Raw genomic sequence first — 14,263 nt, 5'->3', positions numbered from 1 at the left:
CCCAACGCTGGACGGGAAGAGGTGGCTTCTTCCACCATTTGCACGCCCTCTGCAAGTGCTGGAAGGAGCACCCACAGTAAAATTTGTGATATTCAAATTGAAGATTTCACTGTTGAAGTACACCAGGATGAGGATATGGGTGTTGCTGGCGCTGAGGAGGAAGTTGATGAGGAGGATTCTGATGGTGATGTGGTTTGTTTAAATCAGGCACTGGGGGAGACAGTTGTTGTCCGTGGGATGAATAAGCCTGTTGTCATGCCTGGGCAAAATACCAAAAAAGCCACCTCTTCAGTGTGGAATTATTTCTCCACAAATCCGGACAACAGGGGTCAAGCCATGTGTTGCATCTGTCAAGCTGTAATAAGTAGGGGTAAGGATGTTAACCACCTAGGAACATCCTCCCTTATACGTCACCTGCAGCGCATTCATCAGAAGTCATTGTCAAGTTCAGAAACTTTGGGTGACAGCGGAAGCAGTCCACTGACACCTAAATCCCTTCTTCCTCTTGTACCCAAGCTCCTGCAAGCCACACCACCAACTTCCTCAATGTCAATTTCGTCCTCAGTCAGGAACATCAGTAGTTCTGCAGGCCATGTCGCTGGCATGACTGACGAGTCCTCTCCTAACCGGGATTCCTCTGGAGCATCCTTGAGTGGTACGCCTACTACTGCTGCTGCTGCTGCTGCTGTGGTTGCTGCTGGGAGTCGATTGTCATCCCAGAGGGGAAGTCAGAAGACCACTTGCACTACTTCAACTAAGCAAATGACTGTCCAACAGTCCTTTGCAAGGAAGATGATATATGACAGCAGTCATCCTGTTGCAAAGCGGATAACTGAGACCTTGACAACTATGTTGGTGTTAGACGTGCATCCGGTATCCGGCATTGGTGCAGTGGGATTTAGACAATTGATGGAGGTAGTGTGTCCCCGGTACCAAATCCCATCTAGATTCCACTTCACTAGGAAAGCAATTTCCGGACTGTACAGGGACATTAAGAAAAGTGTCCTCAGTGTCCTGAAAAATGCGGTTGTACCCAGTGCCCACTTAACCATGGACATGTGGACAAGTGGAGAAGGGCAAACTAAGGACTACATGACTGCGGCAGCCCACTGGATACATGTATTGCCTCCCGCAGCAACAACAGCAGCGGCACCAGTAGCAACATCTCACAAATGCAGCTCGTTCCTAGGCAGGCTACGCTGTTTATCATTGGTTTCCGTAAGAGGCACACCTCTGACAACCTCTTACGTGTATCTGGCATGCCTTGACAAAGAGGCTGTAATAGCCTCGAAACTTTGGAAAATTTCTTTATGTGTTATTACACTGTGATTTATGATTGAGACTATTGGAGTGCCGCTGCATCTTTCCTTGATAGTTTATATACCACAGAGGGCATCCGTGGCAGTTGTTGTTTATGGGATTGGAGTGCCGGGCCATATATATATATATATATATATATATATATATATATACAGTTGTGCTCATAAGTTCACATACCCTAGCAGAATTTGTAATTTTCTGGCCATTTGTCAGAGAATATGAATGATGGCTCACAAACTTTTCTTTCACTCATGGTTAGTGGTTGGGTGAAGCCATTTATTGTCAAACAACTGTGTTTACTCTTTGTAAATCATAATGACAGCAGAAACTACCCATATGACCCCGATCAAAAGTTTACATACCCCAGTTCTTAATACCGTGTATTGCCCCCTTTAACATCAATGACAGCTTGAAGTCTTTTGTAGTAGTTGTGGATGAGGCTCTTTATTTTCTCAGATGGTAAAGCTGCCCATTCTTCTTGGCAAAAAGCCTCCAGTTCCTGTAAATTCTTGGGCTGTCTTGCATGAACTGCACGTTTGAGATCTCCCCAGAGTGGCTCAATGATATTGAGGTCAGGAGACTGAGATGGCCACTCCAGAACCTTCACTTTATTCTGCTGTAGCCAATGACAGGTCGACTTGGCCTTGTGTTTTGGATCATTGTCATGTTGGAACGTCCAAGTACGTCCCATGCGCAGCTTCCGGGCTGATGAGTGCAAATTTTCCTCCAGTATTTTCTGATAACATGCTGCATTCATCTTGCCATCAATTTTGACCAAGTTTCCAGTGCCTTTGTAACTCACACATCTCCAAAACATCAGCGCTCCACCTCCGTGTTTCACAGTAGGAATGGTGTACCTTTTATCATAGGCCTTATTGACTCCTCTCCAAATGTAATGTTTATGGTTGTGGCCAAAAAGTTCAATCTTGGTCTCATCACTCCAAATGACTTTGTTCCAGAAGTTTTGAGGCTTGTCTCTGTGCTGTTTGGAGTATTGTAAGCGGGATGCTTTGTGGCATTTGCATAGTAATGGCTTTCTTCTGGCGACTCGACCATGCAGCCCATTTTTCTTCAAATGCCTCCTTATTGTGCATCTTGAAACAACCACACCACTTTTTTTCAGAGAGTCTTGTATTTCAGCTGAAGTTATTTGTGAATTTTTCTTTGCATCCCGAACAATTTTCCTGGCAGTTGTGGCTGAAATTTTTGTTGGTCTACCTGACTGTGATTTGGTTTCCACAGAATCCCTCATTTTCCACTTCTTAATTAGAGTTTGAACACTGCTGATTGGCATTCTCAATTGCTTGGATATCTTTTTATATCTCTTTCCTGTTTTGTACAGTTCAATTACCTTTTCCCGCAGATCCTTTGACAATTAGTTTGCTTTCCCCACGACTCAGAATCCAGACACGTCAGTGCAGCACTGGATGAAAGATGCAAGGGTCTTTCAGGAGTCCATAAACTCACTAACCTTTTATACACACACACTGATTATAAGCAAACAGATCACAGGTGAGGATGGTTACCTTTAGTAGCCATTCAAACCCGTTTGTGTCAACTTGTGTGCATGTTATCAGGCCAAAATCTCCAGGGTATGTAAACTTTTGAGTTTTGGGTAGTTTCTGTTGTCATTATGATTTAAAAAGAGTAAACACAGTTGTTTGACAATAAATGGCATCACCCATCCACTAACCATGAGTGAAAGAAAAGTTTGTGAGTTATCATTCATATTCTATGACAAATGGCCAGAAAATCACAAATTCTGCTAGGGTATGTAAACTTCTGAGCACAACTGCATATACATATATATATATATATATATATATATATATGTATGCAGCACGGTGGTGGCAGAATATGTGTAACTGGAACAGAGGGGGCATATGTGTATCTGTCACTACACTACTGGGGGGTATGTGTATCTGTCACTGCACTACTGGGGGTATGTGTATCTGTCACTGCACTACTGTGGGCATATGTGTTTCTGGCACTGCACTACTAGGGGCTTATATGTATCTGGCACTGCACTACTGGGGGTATGTGTATTCGGCACTGCTGCGGGCGTATGTGTATCTGGCACTGCTGGGGGCATATGTGTATCTGGCACTGCCAGGGCATATGTGTATCTGGCATTGCTGGGGGTGTATGTGTATCTGGCACTGCTGGGGATGTATGTGTATCTGGCACTGCTGGGTGCATATGTATATCTTGCACTGCTGGGTGCGTATGTGTATCTGGCACTGCTGGGGTGTATGTGTATCTGGCACTCTACTGGGGTCATTATGTGTATCTGACAGTCTACTGGGGTCATTATGTGTATCTGGCCCTCTAGTCTAATGAATACAAGAAAGTAATTCCTGAACTTAATCTCACACAGTTAATATCAGGGCCATATTTAGGTGTGTGCCAGTGCATCTGCACTGAGGGCGCATCCGCTGGCACACACAAGAAGCCAAAGGCGGGCAAGCAGGGTAATAGGATTCACCCTGTAGGTGCCGTCACCTGCCCGCTGACAGCCATATTTGTAAAATGGAGTGCCCAGCAGTGCTGCGCTGCCATTCCCTCCCAAGGTCCCAGGCCGGAATGCGCATGGCATTCTGGGGGCGGCCACGGGAGAATGGAGAAGACACGGCCGCAGGAGCTTTGAGCAGCCAGCAGCACACTGCAGCAGCACATCTTGGCATTTGGAGTGGCCTTAAACACCGGTTCGCTGCATCCAGCTTCCCTGACTGAGCCCCTGAATAGTGAAGACCTTGTAATTGCTGTGTTACAGTCCCAGGGCTAACTGTGCTGTGAGCCAGAGCTTGCCGCTGCTGAGACACCAGAGGATAGAGAGATGAGGAGAGAGGATTTCTGTAAGTTTGGGGGGTTGTGTGTGCGTGTAAAGGAGTTGTCAGTGTCAGGGGGGAGAGGAGGAAGGTGTTTGCATATACTGTATATGTGTGGCAGTGTGAGTTTGAAGCAGAGCAGTGGAGGTGTTCATGTGACGGAGCTGTCAGTGTGAGTGTGATGAGAGTTGTGGAGGGGGAGGAGGGTGCTGAGTGCGTTTGATATGATAGTATTATTAGTATAAGGGTAAAAAGAAGTTGGGAAGAAAAGATGGGGATGTGAGAGGACATAGGGTAGCGACAGGTTGGGAAGAGGAGGAGATAGGGTAGCGACAGGTCGAAAGGAGAGGGAGATGGGGAACTGACAGGTGGGGAGGAGGAGGAAATGGGGAAGTGACAGTTTGGGAGGAGGAGAAGATGGGGAAGCAACAGGTGGGGAGGAGAAGATATAGAAGTGACAGGTCCAGAGGAGATGGTGAAGCGAAAGGTCTAAAGGAGAAGATGCGGTAGCAACAGGTCAGGAGGAGGAGATGAGGCAGCGACAGGTCGGGAGGAGGAGGAGATGGGTTAGTGACAGATTGGGGGGAGGAGGAGGAGGAGATGGGGTAGTGACAGGTCGGGGGGAGGAAGAGAAGATGGGGTAGTGACAGGTCGGGGGGAGGAAGAGAAGATGGGGTAGTGACAGAGGAGGAGATGGGGAAGGGACAGGTTGGGAGGAGGAGGAGATGGGGAAGCAACAGGTGGGGAAGAGAAGATATAGAAGCGATAGTTATGGAGGAGAGGATGCGGTAGTGACAGGTCTGGAGGAGGAGGAGATGGGTAGTGACAGATTTGGGGGGAGGAGGAGGAGATGGGGTAGTGACAAGTGGGGGGGAGGAGACGAGATGGGGTAGTGACAGATCCAGAGGAGGAGATGGGGAAGGGACAGGTCAGGAGGAGGAGGAGATGGGAAAGCAACAGGTGGGGAGGAGAAGACATAGAAGCAGCAGGTTCCACAGGAGGAGATGGGCAAGTGACAGGTCCAGAGGAAGGGATGTGGTAGCAACAAGTCAGGAGGAGGAGATGGGGAAGCATCAGATGGGGAGGAGAAGATATAGAAGAAGCGATAGGTCAGGAGGAGGAGATGGGGAAGTGACAGATCAGAACTCAGGAGTAGGAAATGGGGAAGTGACAGGTCAGAAGGAGAAGATAAAGAAGAAATGACAGGAACAACATACAAAAATGGGAAGAAAGCAGAAAGTAATTAAACTTAATTAATTATGTTATAATCATACTGTAGTAGTTAATAATTTTCTGAGTGGGGGTTAATTGCTTATGAGGCAATTACATTTTATGGTATCAGAAATACTCTGTATTGTATGATTGCTTTTGAGCACTCTATTAAAACAGCAGTTACTGTGATGCTCTCTTTATTTTATGTCTCTCTACATACCACCTTTTTTTCCTCTCTCCCTCCCAACCCTATCTGGTGACTCTACCTGCCGTACTGTGTAAAAGGGGGCTCTACCTGCCATAATGTGTAAAAGGGAGCTCTACCTGGAGTAATGTATAAAATGGGCTCTTCCTGGCGTTATGTGTGACAGGGACTCTATCTGGCGTAATGTGTAACAGGGGCTCTACCTGGCATAATGTGTGAAAGGGGCTCTACCTGTGTAAAATGTGTAAGTGGCACTATTGTGTGGCGAAATTTTAATAATGAAGACTGTGCAGCGTAATATGAATTTGTATTATTTTGTGGTCACGCCCATTCCCCATGTAGTCACGCCCCTATATTTTTGTTAGTTACGTCACTGGTTAATATTACAGTTGTATGGCTACCCAAAATTTGTGAACACATTGTGAAAATACAGAATTGTACTAAAGATAATTGGATTGAAAATCTTCTGAATACATGTCTGAATTCAGCTACTGGACACAATAAATTCCACTTTATGCTGCCTGGTCTGACATGGAAGTGCTAGTGTGTATGTCTGGCATTGTAAAGCAAGGGGCAGGGCTATGATGACACAATTCAGTGTGAATCGGGGGGTGTGGGGGGTTGGCCAGTTTCGGGAGACTTGCTTTCTTTCCCGGGTGGTATTGGGAGTGCCACTCGATTTTTGGGAGCATCCTGGCTGATCCAGGCGAATAGGTAACTATGGACTAAAATGAGGTTGCTATATGCAGAGGGATCCCACAGGGAGGATTAGGGCTCTGAGAACCATGGGGGTCATTCAGACCAGATCGCATGCTAGGATTTTTCGCTGCGCTGTGATCAGGTCAGAACTGCGCATGCGTATGCACCGTATTGTGCAGGCAGTGGCACGTCATATGGGTACAAAGCGTATCGTTGCTGTGCGGTGGATTTTATGAAGAATCCATTCGCACAGCCGATCGCAAGGAGATAGACAGGAAGAAGGCATTTGTGGGTGGCAACTGACCGTTTTCAGGGAGTGGTTGGAAAAACGCAGGCGTGTCCAAGCGTTTGCAAGGCGGGTGTCTGACGTCAATTCCGGCCCTGTACACAGGCTGAAGTGATCGCAGCGACTGAGTAAGTTCTGAGCAACTCAGAAACTGCACAAAACTTTTTTGTACTGCTCAGCTGCACATGCGTTCGCACACTTGCAAAGCAAAAAATGCACTCCCCTGTGGGCAGCGACAATCTGCTCGCAGCGCTGCAAAAAAACCCTTGCGAGCGAACGGGTCTGAATTAGGCCCTATGTGCAGGTTGCACTGTCAAACACAGAAAACTTTTAGTTTCAGAGTTTGATGAATGAAGGTTCCCATACTAATATATGGGGATTGCAGACAGTATCGTGCCTGCAAGGTAAGATGGAGATATCTGACGGATGGACCTCTATATTAATACCTATACAGATTTTGTTGCAAACAATAGTGCACTGCAGTCATTTTGCCTCTTGATCTGGAATCCAGCTTCACTGTATCTTCCAATACAACAATCTACATGTATAACAAGGTTCAAATGGGATTAGATAATGGGGAGATTCCTAGGGCAATTGAGGCCATCGTACTGCTGGCTCTGGTAGATGAGGTGTGCTTAATATGGTCTGAGCTTGACAACAGTTCTTTGATATTTTGTCAAGTACTACCAATATATATAGAAAGGGAGAGAGAGAGAGAGAGAGAGAGAGAGAGAGAGAGAGAGGGCGGGATGTACCAACCTGCTGTGGTACATCAAGTCACACATCACACTGACACTAAGTCGCATATGCGATCAAAGCTGTGCCTTCCTGTCCCTTGGCTTCCAGGTATCGGCCACGGGAGTCGGTCTGCATGCACAGATGGATGAGGTGGCCGCGGGGCATTCTGGGAGGGAACGGATTGGATCCCTCACACAGTGTGATGCGAAAAGAAGCCCACGGGCTTCTGTAGGGTAACGCCAGCAAAAGCTGGCGCTTCCCTCCACTTCAGAGCCCAGAGAGAGAGAGAGAGAGAGAGAGAGAGAGAGAGAGAGAATAATAAACATTCCTTGGTGCACAGTCCAATCACAGCAGACAGATGTGACTAATAATGGTAAGAAAAGAAGGCATTTAAAAGGGACTTTAAAAATTAAAATTACGGAACAGGCTTATCAGCGACGTATCAGAGAAACCAACTCTTTCTCATTCTTATGTCTTGTTCCATAGATAACTTTTATTTTAAAGTTCCTTCTGAGTACCTTCTTTTAATACTATATATTATAATACTATATATACTGAAACTCTTAAAGGAGAAGTGTATTCAGTATTGGACCATATTAAACACTACATATAAAACAGTACACAATAGACTAACAGAACCTAATTGTGATTAATGATACTGTCCACTCTTATTATTTAGCAACATGGGCACAAATTTGTAAATTAGTGGTTGTCATAGTAACATGAGTTGCCAAATATTGTCTGTAAAATTCTTTCAGTCTTAGCCAGCTATTTGCAGACCCCTACTGTTAAAAGCGCCCATTCAAACCTATGCAGATAAATCACTCGTTTAGATGCACTGTCTATATACTCAACTAGGAGACAGCTGAGGGTGTTAAATCCGTCTGTAAAACTGAAGACTTCCACATACCAAAGGAACTAGAAAACTGCTTTTATACTTTGTCAGAAAAAAAGAAAATTCTGAAAAAAATCATATAGCAAAAAACCAATGCAATGTGTAGGATTTAAGTTAGAATATAATGTCTCTTTATACGCTTGCTTGCGAGACAAAATAAATGAGTGACAATTGCACATAATATGAATGAAAAAACCCATCTCTACAGTGCATACCTAGAAAATGAATAGCTGGATAGTTTGTATATAGAAACCATAAGGAAACAATTATTACATTCTCTGATGTCCTCCTGGCCATGGAAGGTCTTCTGTCACTTTCAATTACCCTAAGGCTCTATATAATGTATCAAAGATGCATTTAAAGCAAAATGGTAAAACAGAATACTCTGAGTGTAATAGGCATAGCTCATTAACAACAATACACAATGCCACCAGTGTACAGAGCACTGTTTATCTTATTTACTTACAAGTGGTTCAGGTTTCTTAGAACACACACTATATGTGCTCAATTCCAAATAAATAAATAATGGCATTAGACAGGAAACCAGTGACACGATATATATATACAATCACCATCACACGGAATAAGTAGGCCGTACAGGATTCATGGGAAGAATTCCTGCAGCAATAATGTACAGTACATTCAAGACTTAATTGACACTAGTTATGACATGCATCAAGTAAGATTTATAGGCGGGTAACTAATTAATCTCTAAAACATTTGTAAGACTTAGAACAGGGTGTGTTACCAAAGGCGTCTACATTTCAGGAGTAGCTACAACCCACAGCGCGTTCTGTCTGGTGTGCCTGGTAAAGCATGATGGGAGTTGTTGTACTTCGTTATCACTGTTGCAAACCATATTAGTGGACGTGTCATTTCAATTTTAAATACCAAGTATAATGCAATTATAATACTGATGAGCAGCCTGCCCAAAGACAGATGGCTATGTATAATAAATAGAAGATATCTAGAGGTAAAGGACAGGAGATCCTCATCATCGTATAATAAAGTTCAATTATGAGTTATTGCTCTGTAATAATATTTGCATTTCTTTTTCTTTCCATAGGTTAGAAAATGTAAGCAAAGCAGTAATATGCAGCTGTTCTTAACAGTGGTAATAATTTAGGTGTATGACATTTTGTCATTATTTATTATACTTTTCAGATAGTGTGTAATAGTGTTTCCTATATAAATATGATGCTATTGCTTTAAATACATTTGAATGATTGAAGGCAATCTGTGGTTCTTTTAATGGCTGCTAAAGTGCAAATCTCAGTGTGTCTGCTGGAACTTGTAGTTCAGCTAGAACACTAGCTACCACTGATGCATGTAGACCTAATTGCAGTCATCTTCTGGATTTCCCAGTTTCACATCATCTGGCAATGCATGCTGGGAACTATAGTTCAACCAGATAGATAGACAGACCGACAGACAGACAGACAGACCGACAGACAGACAGACAGACAGACAGACAGACAGATAGATAGATAGATAGATAGATAGATAGATAGATAGATAGATAGATAGACAGATAGACAGATACATACATACATATATTCATGTAGAAAGTCATGGGTTTCCAATGTCTCACAATTCCAATTCCTGGTTGTTAATTTACAGCAGTAAAAGGCAAGAACCACTTATGCATATTACAAACACACATTCTAAATACCACATGTATGCAATGTAGAAAGTGAGTAGTTTTTTCGCAATACAATGAAAACAGCCATTATAAGAAATTAGCACAGACTGTCTGCCATGAATGAGTGATCAAAGCAGCTTTAATGAAGTAGTGTTTCCAAAGCAACTACATGTGTTTAAAAATGCTTCCTGAGCCCTTAGTATGCCTTGACCAATGAAAGTGTAGCCAGAACAGTTGCATCCTGCTGGGACAGACTGCACACTTTGTACCCCATCTCCCAATTCACAGTCTAGCTACTATGTACCTGATTATACCTTTGGTACAATATGCATTTTTGCCCTTAAACTTGTACTTGCTTTTACTTTATAATATTAATATAACACCAGTTTCCTAAAAATAATTAAAATATGTTTTAAGCAAAAAAAAAAAAAACTTATATGAAATATTTGAAACCAACACTATCCTATGTATTCTACTCCAGGTTTCTGCATAATAAATTAAAAATAGGTTATTTTCAAGTCTTAAAGAGAAATCAGCATTTAAGTGTACATAAATATATAAGTTCCTTACTGTAGACCTGTCCACCTTCTCTTTTCTATCCCTGGTTTGAAGAGTACTGAGAACTGTGCAGATTTTTAATTCAGGGAGGCAAAAAGAGCCCCTCCCATCTTGAAATTGGAACTGCTGCAGTAAAGCCTAAAGAACAACACAGATTAGCATTAAAGTTGTCCCGGTTCAGTTGCACAGGAGTTTTCTTGCTTGGAAATAGCACATTTACTGTTACACTGTAGAGGGAGTCAGTCAGAGCCCTAACATACTGTTCATAGATGTTATATTCAAACTTAAAGCCATTCATTTAAAGTTAGTTGCCTATAGATTTGGAACTGCTATGTCTATATTACAAATGAAAAAATAACAATAGGGTAGTTATGATATTATTATTATTATTATTATTACTACTACTACTACTACTAACAACAACAACAACAGCAACAACAACAACAATTTAGTTATATGTGCTTTAGAATTGATTTTGGTCTGCAGCTTGAATTTCTGGGATGATTCTTAATGCTTTTTCAAACACAAAGTTAATTAAAAAGATGAAAAGAAAAACTGTTTATGATACACATTTTTCCATGTAGTTCGTGGACTTATTGTACAGCTTATAGTTCACATACACAAGTTTACACTGAGCGGTTTATTAACTAAAGCTTCTAAAATATTTAAGTGATGATGTTGTCCATAGCAACTTATCAGATTCTGGGGGTCATTCCGAGTTGATGGCTCGCTAGCAGTTTTTATCAGCCGTGCAAACGCTATGCCGCCGCCCACTGGGAGTGTATTTTAGCTTAGCAGAAGTGCGAAAGGTTATATCGCAGAGTGCCTGCAAAAATTTTTTGTGTAGTTTCAGAGTAGCTCAAAACCTACTCAGCGCTTGCGATCACTTCAGACTATTCAGTTCCGGATTTGATGTCACAAACCCACCCAGCCACGCCTGCGTTTTTCCTGGCACGCCTGCGTTTTTCCACACACTCCCTGAAAACAGTCAGATGCCACCCAGAAACGCCCACTTCATGTCAATCACTATGCGGCAAGCAGTGCGACTGAAATGCATCGCTAGACCCTGTGCAAAATATCATAGTTCGTTGTGCCCGTATGTCGTGCGTGCGCATTGCGCCGCATACGCATGCACAGAACTGCCGTTTTTTAGCATGATCGCTGCGCTGCGAACAAATTCAGCTACCGATCAACTCGGAATGACCCCCATTGTCTTTTTTTTTACAATGTAAAAGAGAAATGATAACTAGAATCTAATTGGCTGCTATGAGCAATATCACCTCTTGTCTATTTTAGAAGCTTTGAAATATACCCCTAAAAATCAACTAAAGAAATACTTGTGTAATCATGCCTTGTGATTTGGTCCATAAATTAATTTGAAACCACCAGATATCCATTGAATAGGATATGAACCATTGTCACCATTGTAGTTGTTTTGTCTCTTTGAGCCATCAATAAATATTACTGCTAATAACTTAACCTATTACTCTAGTTAGCACTGAAGAAAAGTATCCAATAAGTTAGGAAATACAAATACATTCACATTTCAGTTATAAACATAACGTATAAGAAACTAAATTGAAAATATATAGCACATGTCCAGATTTCCAATTTAAACCACATTATCATGTTTCTGTATAATCTTATAGATTTCAGTACATCCTATTGATCACTCCATCTGTGACAGATTGTATGTAGGGAAAAGTGACTGTGCAGACTGATAGGGGGAGATTCAAATGTTTCAAAAGTCAGTTGGGTGTCTGTTTTATCCTGTCTATTAGATAGGAAAGAACAGAAACTCAACCGACTTTACAAACATTTGAATTCCACCCATAGTGTCCTACTGGCCCGAATGTTCAGACCACTCCTAGTTTGCGTGTTCAGTACTCAAAGTTGATAAAGCTACACATGTAGCTTCGGGTGACCTGGACTGTTAAGAGTTCTTGTGGACCCTACTGCTGGTGAAGGGGTGTGGGCAACGGGATGTAGCAGTGGCTATATATGTGAGTCATGCCGATGCCAGTTTGGAACTCCAGTAAGCCCGAGACCAGTGCTTATCATATTAACCTTTTGGCACCCCTGAGGGTTGCTCTCAATAAGTCGCAATGGGGGGAGACCCGGCGATGGTATCGGTGGTAGCAGCGATGGCGGTTGTGCATGTGAAGCACATACTTAGGGTACTTTTCACAAAAAATACCCCATATGTCTGTGGAGTGGCATCACAGGGACAGAGTTTTCTCACAAGATCTGTTCCTGCATGCAATTATTGATACATCCATGCAATATAATCAATAATCACATTGCAAATTGGGCCAATTTTATCACAACACATCTGCATCCTCAGATGCAGATTGTGATAAATCGGTCCCATAATCTTTGAAATGACAGAGGCTGATCAGTTGCTTTGGGGAACTACTCATCTTCACATCTCACCAAGGCCCTTTATCTCTCTCCAAGGCTTGATACATTTGCCCTAATGTGAGAGATTTTAATATAGCATTTACGGCGCCATAGAGAATCAGATTTTTTTTCACGGCACCCCTAGGCCAAAAGTTTCTTATTGAGAAATTTTAAAAGAGATATTACATTTTGTAAATTGTGTTATACGTATGTCATCCTTAAAGGAAAATTATTGATTTAAGAAAATAAAGGGAGCAAGAGTCTGACGATATAAATTCACATCTGTGATATATACATACTACACTATTAGTCGGCCTCCTGTTTCCCCTCCTTCTGTTTAATTTTTGAGAAGAAGAGCTCACCATCTTCCGTTTAGAGAAGGAAAGAAATACCGTGGATCACAGAACATAGTAATGAAAGATACCTTTACATGAGGAAAACGTCACTTTGTCACGTGAGTACGGTACGCACTCCATCACTTTTCGTCATGTTCCCTTAAGAAAACCATTTAAGAAAAGGAGAAAGTGCACCAGAACTGTTTCAAAGATTTTGGACAATAGACTTTTTCCATTATATACAGATTACTTTTTTTTTTTTATTATACACAGATTTCTTTTTACTTCATACCTATTCATCATATTGGGCACATTTCATTTTTTTAGAGATTTGATGAGCGCAGAGGTGATGTCTACATTTTCTTGTTCATAAAAGATAGAAAGCCGATATGCGTGGACAATGTATGAATGGTCAGCATCGCTGATGTTCCGACACCTGCAGCTGTCGATTTCAATAGCTGCATGGTGTCGATGCCCAGACACCACAGCAGGGACAGAGCTGTCTTTGGCTGTGGCAGGTGCTGACTCTGGACTGTGCTGGGGATCTCGTGTGTGTAGTGAGGTCCCTTGCAGATGAGCCAACTGGGAAGGAGACACAGCGCATCAGCACTAAGCTAATGTGCTGTGTGCTCAGTGGGACATCACCGGAGGGCTTCGGCAGACAAGATGTTCTTACATCTTGTCGATGTCCCTTCCTGCTTCGTCTCGGTAATAGGGTGAAGCAGGAAGTGTTACAGCAGCACAATGTGTGCCACTGTAATACATTTACCCCATTCTTTCTTATCTCCCTCATACTGGCCCATACACAAAAGGAATCTAAAGTGCAGATCTCTCCCATATTGGGCTTGATTCAATTAGCTGTAGTTAGTTACCACAGACTAATTGTTCTGCTCAGGCTATTCCGTGAGAGCCCATGGCAGCCCGCTATCAGCCCACAGGCTACACTTAATGCAGATTTTTGTTTGCATCTGAGGGAAATCTATGTTAAATGCCCTGATCGCAGTTGCCGCAAACATGTAACCCCATAGCTCCAGGGGATGGTATCAGGATCCCAGCGCTTGGGATGCCAGCAGTCTGAAGACCAACAGCTGCATCCCGATAGTCAGGATCCCAACACCTAGGTACATATGCTAATCCCTCCCCCC

The 14,263-nt window shown here is 42.8% G+C and overlaps 1 protein-coding gene across 2 annotated transcripts in view; it reads right to left on the bottom strand.

The window, feature by feature from the left end:
* Positions 1 to 10,465, bottom strand: part of MATN4 (matrilin 4) — a 69,753-nt gene extending 59,288 nt beyond the window's left edge. For both annotated transcript variants that reach the window (XM_063959576.1, XM_063959577.1), the window contains exon 1: positions 10,396 to 10,465. The gene's annotated coding sequence lies outside the window, so the exon portion shown is untranslated. The remainder of the gene's footprint in view (positions 1 to 10,395) is intronic.
* Positions 10,466 to 14,263: the final 3,798 nt, after the last annotated feature.

Source organism: Pseudophryne corroboree, chromosome 3 (genome assembly GCF_028390025.1).
Source record: "Pseudophryne corroboree isolate aPseCor3 chromosome 3, aPseCor3.hap2, whole genome shotgun sequence".
Classification (NCBI taxonomy): domain Eukaryota; kingdom Metazoa; phylum Chordata; class Amphibia; order Anura; family Myobatrachidae; genus Pseudophryne; species Pseudophryne corroboree.
Note: the sequence above shows the minus strand (reverse complement) of the source record. Positions and strands in the feature narration are given on the sequence as shown.